Source organism: Panthera onca, chromosome B1 (genome assembly GCF_046562875.1).
Source record: "Panthera onca isolate mPanOnc1 chromosome B1, mPanOnc1 haplotype 2, whole genome shotgun sequence".
In the NCBI taxonomy this organism is placed as follows: domain Eukaryota; kingdom Metazoa; phylum Chordata; class Mammalia; order Carnivora; family Felidae; genus Panthera; species Panthera onca.
Window position 1 is genome coordinate 83,114,386 of NC_138342.1, and position 12,204 is coordinate 83,126,589.

Sequence of the window (12,204 nt, forward strand, 5' to 3'; positions counted from 1 at the left end):
CCAGGCTGCTGAGGTCTGCTGTCCTTCATCCGTGAAATGACACTTCCACTAGTCAAATAAGGACGGGGTAGATCAAATTAAGATAATCATTGCTTTAGACAAATTCTCCTGAGCAGTGTCTGCTGATATAATTCTCAAAATATGTTCTGCTTTATTGTCTGAAAGACTCTGATGGTAAAGGTGCTGTACTTATTTTTGGTTTATGTTCACCTTTGATCCTGGTGGAAAGTAAACATCTTTGTCCTGCAGCCAGCACCTGATCCTTGGGCTTCTGTTCACGCTTACCTAAAAAAAGATCAGGAGAGAAAGCTCACCAAGCACGCAATGGCCAACAGCAGTTGGGGACAGGGAACAAGAACACTGTCTCCAGTGGGAGGCTTGGGGGTCACCACCAGAGGATGTGAAGTTTTCAGCCACCTTGGGCCCCCCAGGCCCCTAGCAGGTGGGAGAGGCGTGGGAATCTGAATAACCACACATGGGCAAAGCCCACTTGCTGTGGTATGTGTGAGAGGTAACACTTTCTGAGACCAGCTTCCTGCCCTAGGAGGCTTAACTGCTTCCATTTTTACATAGAAGGAAGCTTGCAACTTCCTTCATCTATGGCTTTCAGCACCTGTGATTTGGTGGGGGGGGAGGGGGAGAATGTTTTCATTCCTCCTCGGAACCAATTTCTACATCATTAGTTTATCAAATCAACCCAACAAAGTAGGGTCTCAGTTTTAGAAAGCAAATATCTCAGCCTTGAACCAGAGACAAGAAATAAAACATTACATAATGTTCTACATTACAAGAGAAGTGGATTCTAATAGGTCAAAAGAAGGGAAGAAGTCTTTTTTTTTTTCATATTGCTTTTTTTCCTTTTTCCCCTTTTGTGGTTACCAGCCATTTGTGTGTCCTTTATGTGCTACAGTTACTCAGTCTTCAAAATGAGTGTAAACTAGGCATTTATGCATTTACAGATGAGAGCCCCACTCTGAGAAAATCCAAAATAATACCAAAAAATGGCTTACAAAATGTGCATCAGGCACGGTTTTCTTCTTTACCAGAGGATTACTCAGTAGGTTCCTTTAAATCAGAATTGTGCAGACCAAAGCTTTTACAAACAGCTGTCGAGCGGTGGAAAGAATCAAAAGATCTCAATTAATGTCCCAGCTACAGCATTTTGTAGCTGTGTGACCTTGAGCACGTAAATCAGTGAAACTTCCAGAGCTTCTGTTTTCTCTTCTGTGAAACAAAGATAACAACACTTACTTCACAGACTTGTTGGGATCAAATGAGATAATTTGTGCGGAAGTGCTTAGTTAACATAACCCATTTATTTGTGAGTTCAGTGAGCGCTCATGGAGCCTCCGCTATGAGGCAGGCACTGGTAGGCACTGACCATATGATCTGCACAGCATGCGGCACGTTCACTTCCAATTTTCATCTGTTAGAGACTTCCAACCTGTGTTGAAATTTGGTTTGGGTGCAGTACACCCACAACTTCTTAGAAATATATTAATTTGTGTAAACTGAAGGACAGTTGCACATACTCATTTACTTCTTCATCTATTTCATACACACCATGAACTGTGAACAAAGCATCTGCTTCTAGAAGAATTACCATCCTTACTGGCTAACGTGGAGCAAAGGGAGGGGCACAAACCACAACCTTTTCCAAATACAGAATGGAAAGAAAATGCCTCTTGTTGTGTGGGTGCAGATCCTGCTGAGGGGCTTGCCACTGTAAAGACTCTTCCAAGTTACCCTGAACCCCTGAATTGGGCACCATGGTAGGATGTCCTTGGTGGGGCTGTTTTCTATGTTTCAGACTTGTACCACGTTGGTGGAAGTTCTGTCTCAGGCTGTTCTGATGCCAAGTGCTTTGTACCACCTCCTGTGTCCCTCCCCAACTGCCTGAGAGCCTGCAGCCATCTGAACTCCGCTTTTTTCCCAGCACCTGTGTGGAGCAAGGACTGTTTCAGTGTTTCATTAGACCCTAAAAGCTACTGGTGGTAATCTTGCCTTACCTTACCTCTTCTATTTAGTTGGGCTTCGATACCTCACATGACATTTGTCAGGAAGCTACATAGACTTTCTCTGGAAATTTTTGTTTGCACAACCATAGGAAGCAATATGGTAGCATTGCACAACTTGAAGGGGCTGCAGTCTGAGGACACTGCATTGTGTCAGTAGCACCTTCCGTAGTGCACAGTAGTGTACAACACGTCCAGCCATACATGGAAGCCCTGATAGGAAGACTAGAAGCTCTGAAATATTCCTCGCAATTGAATCTGAAGCTTGATCACATCCATACTCTCTTTCATGCTCCTGAAAATTGTTTTAGCCACTTTAATCCAACTTTCTAGTCAGCATCAGAAAGTGTTCTCTTGGATTCTGCCTCCTCCCCTCTATCCATGTTGTTAAAACCTTAGTTCAGGGCTGTATCATCTTTCCCCTGAGTTACTCTAGCCATCCATCTCCTATCTGGCCTCTTTGCTTTTAGTCCCTCCTACAACCACCATCCATTTTCTTGCGTTGACAGGGTGATCCATCTAAATCACAAGCCTGGCCATGTCATCCCTCTGCTTGTAATCCTTTAATAACTTTCTAGTGCCTTCAGGACAAAATCCACACTTCTTAGCGTGGATATAGGACCCTTCGTGATTTTGACCCCTGCTCTCACCTTCTGCTTTTGAAACAATGTACTGGTTCATATCAAGTCAAGGTCTTTGTGTTTGATGTTTGCTTTGCCTAGACTGCCCTTCCACTCCTCTGCCCCCTTCTCCTGAGCAAGCCCCACTTAGATGTTACCTCCCCTGGGAGCAATTTGGAGGTGAAAGTGGGACCACATATTGAGCAATAAAAACGCTTCTGCAGCCCACAAAGTGTTTGAAAGTAACAGTCTTGGTGGAAAGGTCAGCAAGAAAGTCATGCCTCTCCCACCACACACTGATTCATAGGGATTCGATGCTAGTGGCAAGAAGTTCAGAGAGCTATACAAAAAGAAAGAGCCATGCTGAGCCCATTCCACTTCCTGGCCTCTGGGCTGCCGCACAGAGATAATCAGATGGCAGAAAAACCTGAGGAGGGGCAGCCTCAAGTCACATGGGAAATAAAAGTCAGAAAACATAGCAGAAAAAGTGTAAGCTCGGGAACCAGGAAAACTGAATTCTGGCCACAATATCTTTAGATTTCAGTTTATTATTTCATTGTGAAAGAATTGGACTCTGTCCAAGGTTTGCATATTGTGCTTCACACAGCCCTAGGTGTTCCAGATGTTTCTCAAGGGCCACCTCAGGGGAATAAAAGGGGCAGAGAGGGGATGAATGTGATTCCCCAAGAACACTTCCATACCTGTCAGATATTCTATTCTTCTGCATAAGACTCCATCAACACTGCTTAAAATGCATTGCAAGACCCTAAAAGAGACTAATGAACAGTAGGTATCCCATGAACCCACCTTTTCCCAGAGTTAAGGAAGACTTATTGACTGATGCTCCAGTAGTATCTGGGCATTGCTTCTGGCTGCTTGCTCAGTCACCTCCCTGCTCCACCCCCTCAAACTGTGCTGCCTATTGTCCAAGGATCAGTTGGACTTTGTCCCCAAACCACTCAATGACAGTTGTATGTGTTGGTGATGTTCTTTTTTTTAAAGTTTATTTATTTATTTTGAGAGTGAGAGAGTGTGAGTGGGGGGAGGGGCAGAGAGAGAGGGAGAGAGAGAGAGAGAGAGAAAAGCCCAAGCAAGTTCTGCATTGTTAGCATGGAGCCCAACATGGGGCTCCAGTTCACAAGCCCTGAGCTCATGACCTGAGCTGGAATCAAGAACTCGATGCTTAACCAACTGAGCCACCTAGGTGCCCAGATTATATTCCTTTAATTACGTATTATATAAGCCAGTGAAATACAATGAAATGAGAGCCCTTTTTTCTACAAATACTAAGGCGAATGCTTTGGAAAGACTTAGTAAAAACAACTAACTGAGAATATTGCTGTGGAATTATGTATGGGGAAGTAAACTCTGTGGGGAAAGATTGTATAAATCTAAATGGAATCTACTTTCAGACTGTTCCACGAGGAGCTTGGAGTTCTAATTCTACTTTAAAGAAATCCAACCTAGAAATGGTACATTTCTAGAAATGGTGCATGGTACATCAGAAAGGGGTTTCCTTAAAAGGGGCAACTCTATGACTCTAAACAGCATGTCCACCCTCAAATCAAGCCTTGGCCCTACATGAGTCACTGGAAAATAGGCACCTGTGTTTTAAGATAAAATAAAATATGTAAATGTATATATACATATTATTTTTATGATTCCCCACTTTGAGACAAACCAGAAAATATTCTTTCTGTAAAACCAAGCAAGTGAACAAGCAAGCAGGCAAAGCCACAACAACAGTCCAGGCTCTGAGTTTCTGTTGGCATTTTTTTTTTCCAAACAGAGAAGTCACTTCTACTGAAGGAGACCCTGACTGGCCCTGCATTTGTGCAGCTGTCAGGCTCAATGGCCACTATAACACAGACAACATGGTCATTTCCAACTACAACAGGTGTCCCTGATTTTTAGTCTTTCTTAAATTTCAGCAGAGACTGCAATATGATCATGAAAAAAAAAAAAAGTTGGACCAGAAGAGGAAAGATAGTCAGGGGTGCAGAGTGAATGGTGTGAGCTGGAGACTCTCTCTCGAACTGGTCAGTACACTTGTAGTGCCAAAGAGCTGTGCTTGGCAAACCCACCATTGCAAAGATTTACTGATTCTACTGTCAGCTGAGATCAGTGGCTAAGTGACTTGTCTCATTTTTGTTGGGTAGGGACAGGACGGTGATCATACAAAGCTGTCTGTGCCCAGTGATAGTAGTAAAATCAGCACTGTTAGGGGTCAACAGAAATGTGCCAACTAAGTGGGCATCGACCTAAAAAGTGTAATACGGTAGCCCAAAGAAGATGCGTTACATTCTTTGGTGGAAGGTATAGCCATTCTGAAATCAGAGTGTGGATCCCTGGTGTGTAAAGCAGTTTGTGAAAGACTTAAGTATTTTATCAGGAGTCTCTAGTATCTGCAATTAAAGTATAACCTTTAGTAAACAAATGAAGAACTTGATGCCTTAAATTATAGATAAGGCATGATCCTTCAAAATGGCATCTTGTCACCTATAGAATTCTACCTGGGAAGTAGACTAGTTCTTAAAACCTTTAAAAAGCAAACGTCACCTACATCCTACCACTGTCTGACCTCTTCAGCCCCTCTTCTCTCTGATAAGCCATTGTCTTAGTCCAGACATATTTTGTACATATTAAAATATATTTCCTTTTTATAGCACAGTTGAAATCACATCTTCTATACTCTTCTGCCACTTGCTTTATGCATCTTATTTTTAAAACTCTACCATAGGGTATAGTTCCATGTAGTTACTAAAGATTATTTAACTAGCTAACTCAAGTCTTACTTTATAGAGGGAATAGGGGCATAATAGGAAAAAACCATTAAAACCATACAGAAGGATATATTAAAAAAAAAAAAAAAAACGCTGACAATATGGGAGAAACAAGAGATAGTCTGAGGGGTAAGAAAGGGGCTGACATCCGAGGACAAGTGATTTATATCAAGAGCAGGAATAGGCCTACTCTGATGAGCCTTTCCATCTTCTGTGAAATTCAAGGCTCACCTCAGGCTCAATGAGAATCTCTTTAATTTCCCAGGAAGCAATCTGTAGAATAAAACTTGCATAATGTTGGGAAATGTCCCCTAACTTTGCCATTATCCATTACCGATCTCTGTTACTTAATAGGATCTCAACTAAGGTACTAATTATGTTGGAATCAGAGTTTTTCAAAGTCAGACTTTCTGGTAGAGTGGGAGTCAAGCCATTATGAGGCCTGTTTATTCCCTTGGTTAATATTTTTCCTTTCATCCAGGACTGTACTTACTTTTTTTACAGGAAGCTGAATGAGCTTATCAGAATCTTCTAAATTAAAAGAGCCAACCACAGCACAGTTCTTAATGGGATAAAGAATTGTGGTCCCCAGTTTTCATCAACAGGAAGGAGTCACAGAGTTCCACAAGAGGGGCACTGGCTTTGGGGGTCAGACCATGCGCTTGGGTTCAAATCCAGAGTCTACTATATACTAGCCATGTCATCTAGGCATGATTCGACTCTCCAAGCCTTTATTTACTCATATATAAGCTGAGGTATATTAATCCCTCCATAATATGGTTATTGGGAGAAGTAAATCAGATAATGTATTCTCTCATGGGCCAAGTCCTTATGTGCATTGCATCAGGCACTGTGCTAGATTTCCGGAAAATGACACATGCCAAGTATATGGCAGACAGTCATTAAAGACTTGTTGACTTGAACTCATTAAGCAATAGGGACACTCAAAAGGTAGACAAATAGGAGACTGTGACCGAAAGGTCTTTGTCACTGTCCTATGAGAGAGTAGATTAAGTCATTTTTTTTCCACATATGCTCCCCAGAACTTCTTTTCCAGAAACAGACATAGAGGGAAGAAACAGGGAAGATACATCTTGAGACTGAAAAAAAGTTATAAAAATGATGAATACAATATGTCCACTGCAGGGTGATTATTAATGAAAAAATTCTGTTGTGAAGGGCCATAGCTTAAACTCTGGTCCTGGTCACTTCCAGGATACAGACACTGAGGGCAGTCTTGCACTACTGACATTTTGAGGGAGATAATGCTCTGTTATGGGGGGGGGGGGCAGTCCCATGCATTTTAAGGTGTTTGGCACCACCCCTGACCTCAGCGCACTAAATGCCATTGGCACTCTCCACCAAGTTGTGACAACCAGAAATGTCTCCAGACATTGCCGAATGTCCTATATCCCACAGAATAGCTCCTGGTTGAGAATCACTGCTCTAGGGCCTATTTGACCAACGAACGTAAGAAAAAATGTATTCCCAAGGAAGAGACCCAGCACCCAGGCTTAACCCAAGATGAACACCTCACTTGCTGGGACACTTCTGAGTGCAGATGTTTCTGTCATCCAGGTTAGCCCTCCGATGAGCTGTACGCTTGTGCCCAAAGGGGAAAAGGACTACAAAAACTGCAAGGATCTGTTTTCATTCAAGTCTCTCAGAAACATCGAGAAATATCATCCTTCCTCGTCATCTGTCCCTCTTGCTAACTCTATTTTGACTGTTCTCCTCCCTGATGTTCCTCCAATATACTGTATTAATCGTGTCTCTTACTCTATACTTTTGATCCTTTGACATCTTGGGGCTTGCTGAATCTGGAAGGAATCCCTTCCCAGGGCTAGACAATTTCTAGAGATAGCAAACAACCTGCCGGTGGGTGTGACTCTCATATGCAAACCAACCCATCCAGAGCCCACACTACCACCCACCTCCTCTATGGGCTCTCACACTCAGGGCCACTATTTCCTGGCCTCAGTGACCCCCCAGAACCAGGTACCAGATAATTAGGGACAGCCCCTTTGCCTCAGAGACCGCTGAAATTATTCAGATTTGCCAATCCTAAACTGCATACGCTGCCTTGCCCATTCCTTCCCACAGAAACCACAACAAAGGCTCTTGCCCATGTGTCTCCCACATTCCCTCAGCCTTCTGACTGACCGTGGTGCTTCCTCATGTGCCCCTTCCTCTTGGGACCTGTGGGTATAATAAATTATCTTTTCAATGGCAATTGCCCCCTCATCAGTTGGCCCCTCTGTACCTGGAAAGTAAAAAACAAAAAACAAAACACGTTTTAAAAGACATGCCTGGTATGCTGCCTCCACAGATGGCACGTGTTGTTTCCAGCATGGGTTCACTCAAGCCCCAGACGTTTCTCCAAGCACTCCGGGTGTCCTCCTTCCACAGAGCTCTTGCCCTTGCTGTTCCTTTTGCTGGACATGACCCTCACTTTCTTCAGAACCCCTTCACCCAGACCTCATGAACTCCTCCACCCTCCTGATCTTATCTCAATCAGGAACTGCCTCGGAGACCTTCCCTGAGCCCCAGCCAAGGTCAAATCCATCTGCCATTGTTACCATAGCAATCTACTTGTTCTTCTTAGCACTGAACGTAGCTTGCATTTGATTCCCTAAGGGATTGTTTGATTAAGGTCTGGTGTCTTCCATTTTAGATTGAAGACACCAAGAGAACAGCAGCTGTGTCTTTCTTCTCACTATCGCATCCTTGGCACAATGTCTGGAACATGGTGTGTGCTCAATGTTTGTTAATTGAATGAATAGATGAATCCCTTGGGGACTCCTAGAAATGACACGAGTCATCTTTGAAGAGGGCCTAAAGCCCAGCAAAAAAAGTTGGAAGAGTCAGAAAAATATATTTGATTACCGTTAACATGGTTTCACTGTCCCCAGGTAGCTGGATCATAACACACAACATAGTGTAAATACAATATAGCACATACACATGATGGCATATTATGCAAACATTAAAAATGATGTTTGGGGGCGCCTGGGTGGCTTAGTCGATCGGGCTTCGGACTTCGGCTCAGGTCATGATCTCACAGTCCGTGAGTTCAAGCCCCGTGTCGGGCTCTGTGCTGACAGCTCAGAGTCTGGAGCCTGCTTTGGATTCTGTGTCTCCCTCTCTCTCTGCCCCTCCCCTGCTCATGCTCTGTCTCTCTCTGTCTCTCAAAAAATGAATAAACGTTAAAAAAAATTTTTTTAAATCATGTTTGCAACCTAATGTCTCATACATAGTCATGGGAAAAAACACCATGTAGTTATTCAAATTATATTGCAGGTTTATGTTTGTTAACATGTAAAAATGATCCTGATATATATTATTCAGTTAAAACACAAAGCAGGTTGTAGAACAATTTATAAAGGTTGATAATATTTTATTTAAAATTAGCATAGAGGCACCGAAGTGGCTCAGTCGGTTAAGTGTCCAACTTTGGCTCGGGTCATGATCTCACAGTTTGTGGGTTCAAGCCCCACGTCGGGCCCTGTGCTGACAGCTCAGAGCCTGGAGCCTGCTTTGGATTCTGTGTCTCCCTCTCTCTGCCCCTCCCCTGCTCGCACTCTCTCTGTCTCTCAAAAATAAATAAACATTAAAAATTTTTTTAATTAGTATAAAATTATAAATATGTGCTGATGATATGTCAGGCACTGTGAGAAACATTTTACATTTATATGGAATTTCTTATAACAGCCCTATAAGGAAGATACTGTTATCTCTATTTTAAAGATAAAGAAAATGAGGCTTTTATAGGTAAAACTCTTGCCTATGGCTCTATATTAATATGATAACTATATTAATAACTAAGTTAATAGTGATTTTCTTGAGTTAGGACTATTTATTTCCTCTTTTTTCTAAATTTTCTGCAATGAACATGGGTTAATTTTGCAATATAACATAATTAATTTAAAAGAATACGTAAATATTTTTAATGACAGAAAATGTTCTTCAAGCAACGTTCTCAGATAAGACAGTAAGATAAATTTTATATACAGTATAATTTCAATTATGTTTTCTAAAAAGCAGAAAGAATATACTGAAAGGAAAAGGGTACAAATGTTACAAACGGTTTTTTCACTTTATTTAAGCACTTTGGCATTTCCTAGATTTCTTACAATGATCTTGTTACCATTATTAAGCAATTTGCCAAAGTTGCCTACTGTATATCAATTAGCACTGAGATACTTTAATTGCTGGCTAAACCCCCAAAAAGTCTCTGAGGCTATTTGAGCTCTTACCCCACGATGTCAGGTTATGCAGGGGATTTAATTTGTTTTTTCTATAGCAAAACTAATTTTTATTTCAAATTTAAGAACAGAAAAAGTCTTGGGGTGCCTGGGTGGCTCAGTTGGTTAAGCGTCTGACTTTGGCTCAGGTCATGAGCTTAGAGTTCATGGGTTCGAGCTCCACATGGGGCTCCATGCTGATAGCTCAGAGCTTGGAGCCTGCTTCCCAGATTCTGTGTCTCCCTCTGCCCCTCCTCCACTTGCACTCTGTCTCTCAAAGATAAAAAAAAAAAAAAAAAAAAAAAAAGAATAGAAAAGGTCTTGATGCCAATGCATTTCACTCCCCTTTCTTCCCCAGCCCACCCCTTCCTTCACACCTGCCCACACCCCCTTCCTAGGGATTAGCCACCAGTTTTACTGCATCTCAAAATATTAGGGAAAAGAAACACGTTAATATTTCAGAAATATTATCCTTCCTCACATCGTGGTACTGAAACAATCAGACCCCAAACCAGACAAACCGGATTTACCCCTCTGAATGATTGACACATGGCCTTTTCCAGGTAGAGCTAAGTTAGTTGTAAAACCTCCGCCCTCCTGTCAGCCAGGCTGACATGACTCCTCTTTCCTCAGGTTAAGGATTTATTGTCAAATGGAGATAGAATCCTCTTTACCTAGAAGGGTGGTCACATCAGGTCATCCTGGAGGGAACTGAGAGAGTACATTGAAGCCTAAGCTGGCAGCTGCTTTTGGCTATTAAGTAGTCTTTCTGCTCTGGAGCAGATGGCGTTGGTAGTGCCTTACAAGTCACCCTGGAAAGACACAAACACATCGGAAAGTCGGCTTTGACTTTCCCCATTAAATCTCTTTTGAGTTTATATATAAATATAAACATGTGTGTATATATATACATATATAGTTGTGTTTGATAAATATATGACATCTACATATCACTAGCATTTATATAATGTTTACTCTGCAGGCTCGTCTGTCAGTGTATTTTCAACGTGTACCTAAGCCAGTGCTTGGCACACACTGGGCACTCAATATCAATTTGTTATATTTGTGATAAATAAATGGTAAGTGAATTCTAAAAGGTGAATATCCACAGATAACGTGCACATAACTAAGATGAATTCAAATGTATTCTGTCCAGGGGCGCCTGGGTGGCTCAGTTGGTTAAGCGGCCGACTTCGGCTCAGGTCATGATCTCGCGGTCCGTGGGTTCGAGCTCCATGTCGGGCTCTGTGCTGACAGCTCAGAGCCTGGAGCCTGTTTCAGATTCTGTGTCTCCCTCTCTCTGACCCTCCCCTGTTCATGTTCTGTCTCTCCCTGTCTCAAAAATAAAACGTTAAAAAAAAAATGTATTCTGTCCATAAAATGACACATGGGCAGTCTTAAGGGGTAAGAATGTAACTTGTTGCCTTTCCCAAAGCTCCACAGTTGGAGCAGGGATCCGTCTGGAGTAGGGAATGCTGAGTTGTGCCGTGCTCAGTGTGGAGTGGGGGTAGTTCCTTGCTTTGTCCGTGGATATACTAGGTACATACCAGAGCGGCCTTCTAGGTGGAGGCATGCCAGGGGACCCAGAGCCACTGCAGAGTCAGTCTCAAGCTCAGTGTATCTCCCGACTCAAAAGAGTCTCAGGTAGAACCACGTTCCCTAGATACCCAGAGCCAGCCAGAAGCATATACACACAAGCAGCAGGTCCTTACAGTGGCTCCAGAGTGTTAAGAGTCTTCTGAATTTGGTTTTGGGGTCAGCCAAGAATCCAATCACAAACATAGATCTTATAATGACTTTGGGAATTTGGAACTCCGTGCCTGGCGACATTCTCTGTTTCCATTATTATCGTCATGATCATTAACTTTGCAATTACATTTATTTGAACACCTACACGCTAGGCACTCTGCCAAGTACTTTGTTTCTAACTGTTATAACCTCTCTAGAAGGTATTATTATCTACATGTTACAAAAAAGAAAATGAGCCCCAGAGAGGCTAAATAACTTTCTTAAGGCTCACAGCTAGGAAAAGGCTTGCCTTCTCAGTTCAAAATCCATTAATGACTCCTCATTTCCTAAAGTCGCTGTTTGTCTCTGTATTTCAAAGAACACTGGGGGTGCCACAGAGGAGCCCCAGGAGCCATCTCAATGGCAAGATCATGTGGCAGGTTCCAGGGTTCCTCCCTGCAGCGTATATTTTGATGATTCTCTGATTTCATCTATTTTCAATACCAGTCATCCATGTAAGATTTAATTTGATTTCTTGAGGGCTCTGCTGACATTTGAAAAAAATAACAGAAAGAAAGGAAGGGATTGAAGTAGGGAGAGAGGGATAAAAGGATAAAAAAGCCATTGACCTAAAGAAGAAAATCTAAACTTCTTAATTTTGGCATTTCTGGACTTGCAGAAACTGAGACATCATTCCTCCTGTGACAGCAATCCCTGTTCTTGAACACTTCTTCTCCCATCATACTGACCAAATGTTGTTTCTGGAACTCTCCTCTTGTCTATTTGCGTCTGTGTCTCTCTTCTTCAGTCTCCC

At 42.4% G+C, this 12,204-nt stretch overlaps 1 long non-coding RNA gene across 1 annotated transcript; it reads right to left on the minus strand.

Annotated features, from left to right (window-relative positions):
- Positions 1-10: 10 nt before the first annotated feature.
- LOC132693288 (uncharacterized) lies at positions 11-11,469 on the minus strand. Its single transcript, XR_009616703.3, has 4 exons — positions 11,210-11,469; positions 10,337-10,474; positions 1,011-1,224; positions 11-285 (listed from the first exon to the last, which is right to left on the minus strand). It is a non-coding gene; the product is annotated as an uncharacterized LOC132693288 (long non-coding RNA).
- Positions 11,470-12,204: the final 735 nt, after the last annotated feature.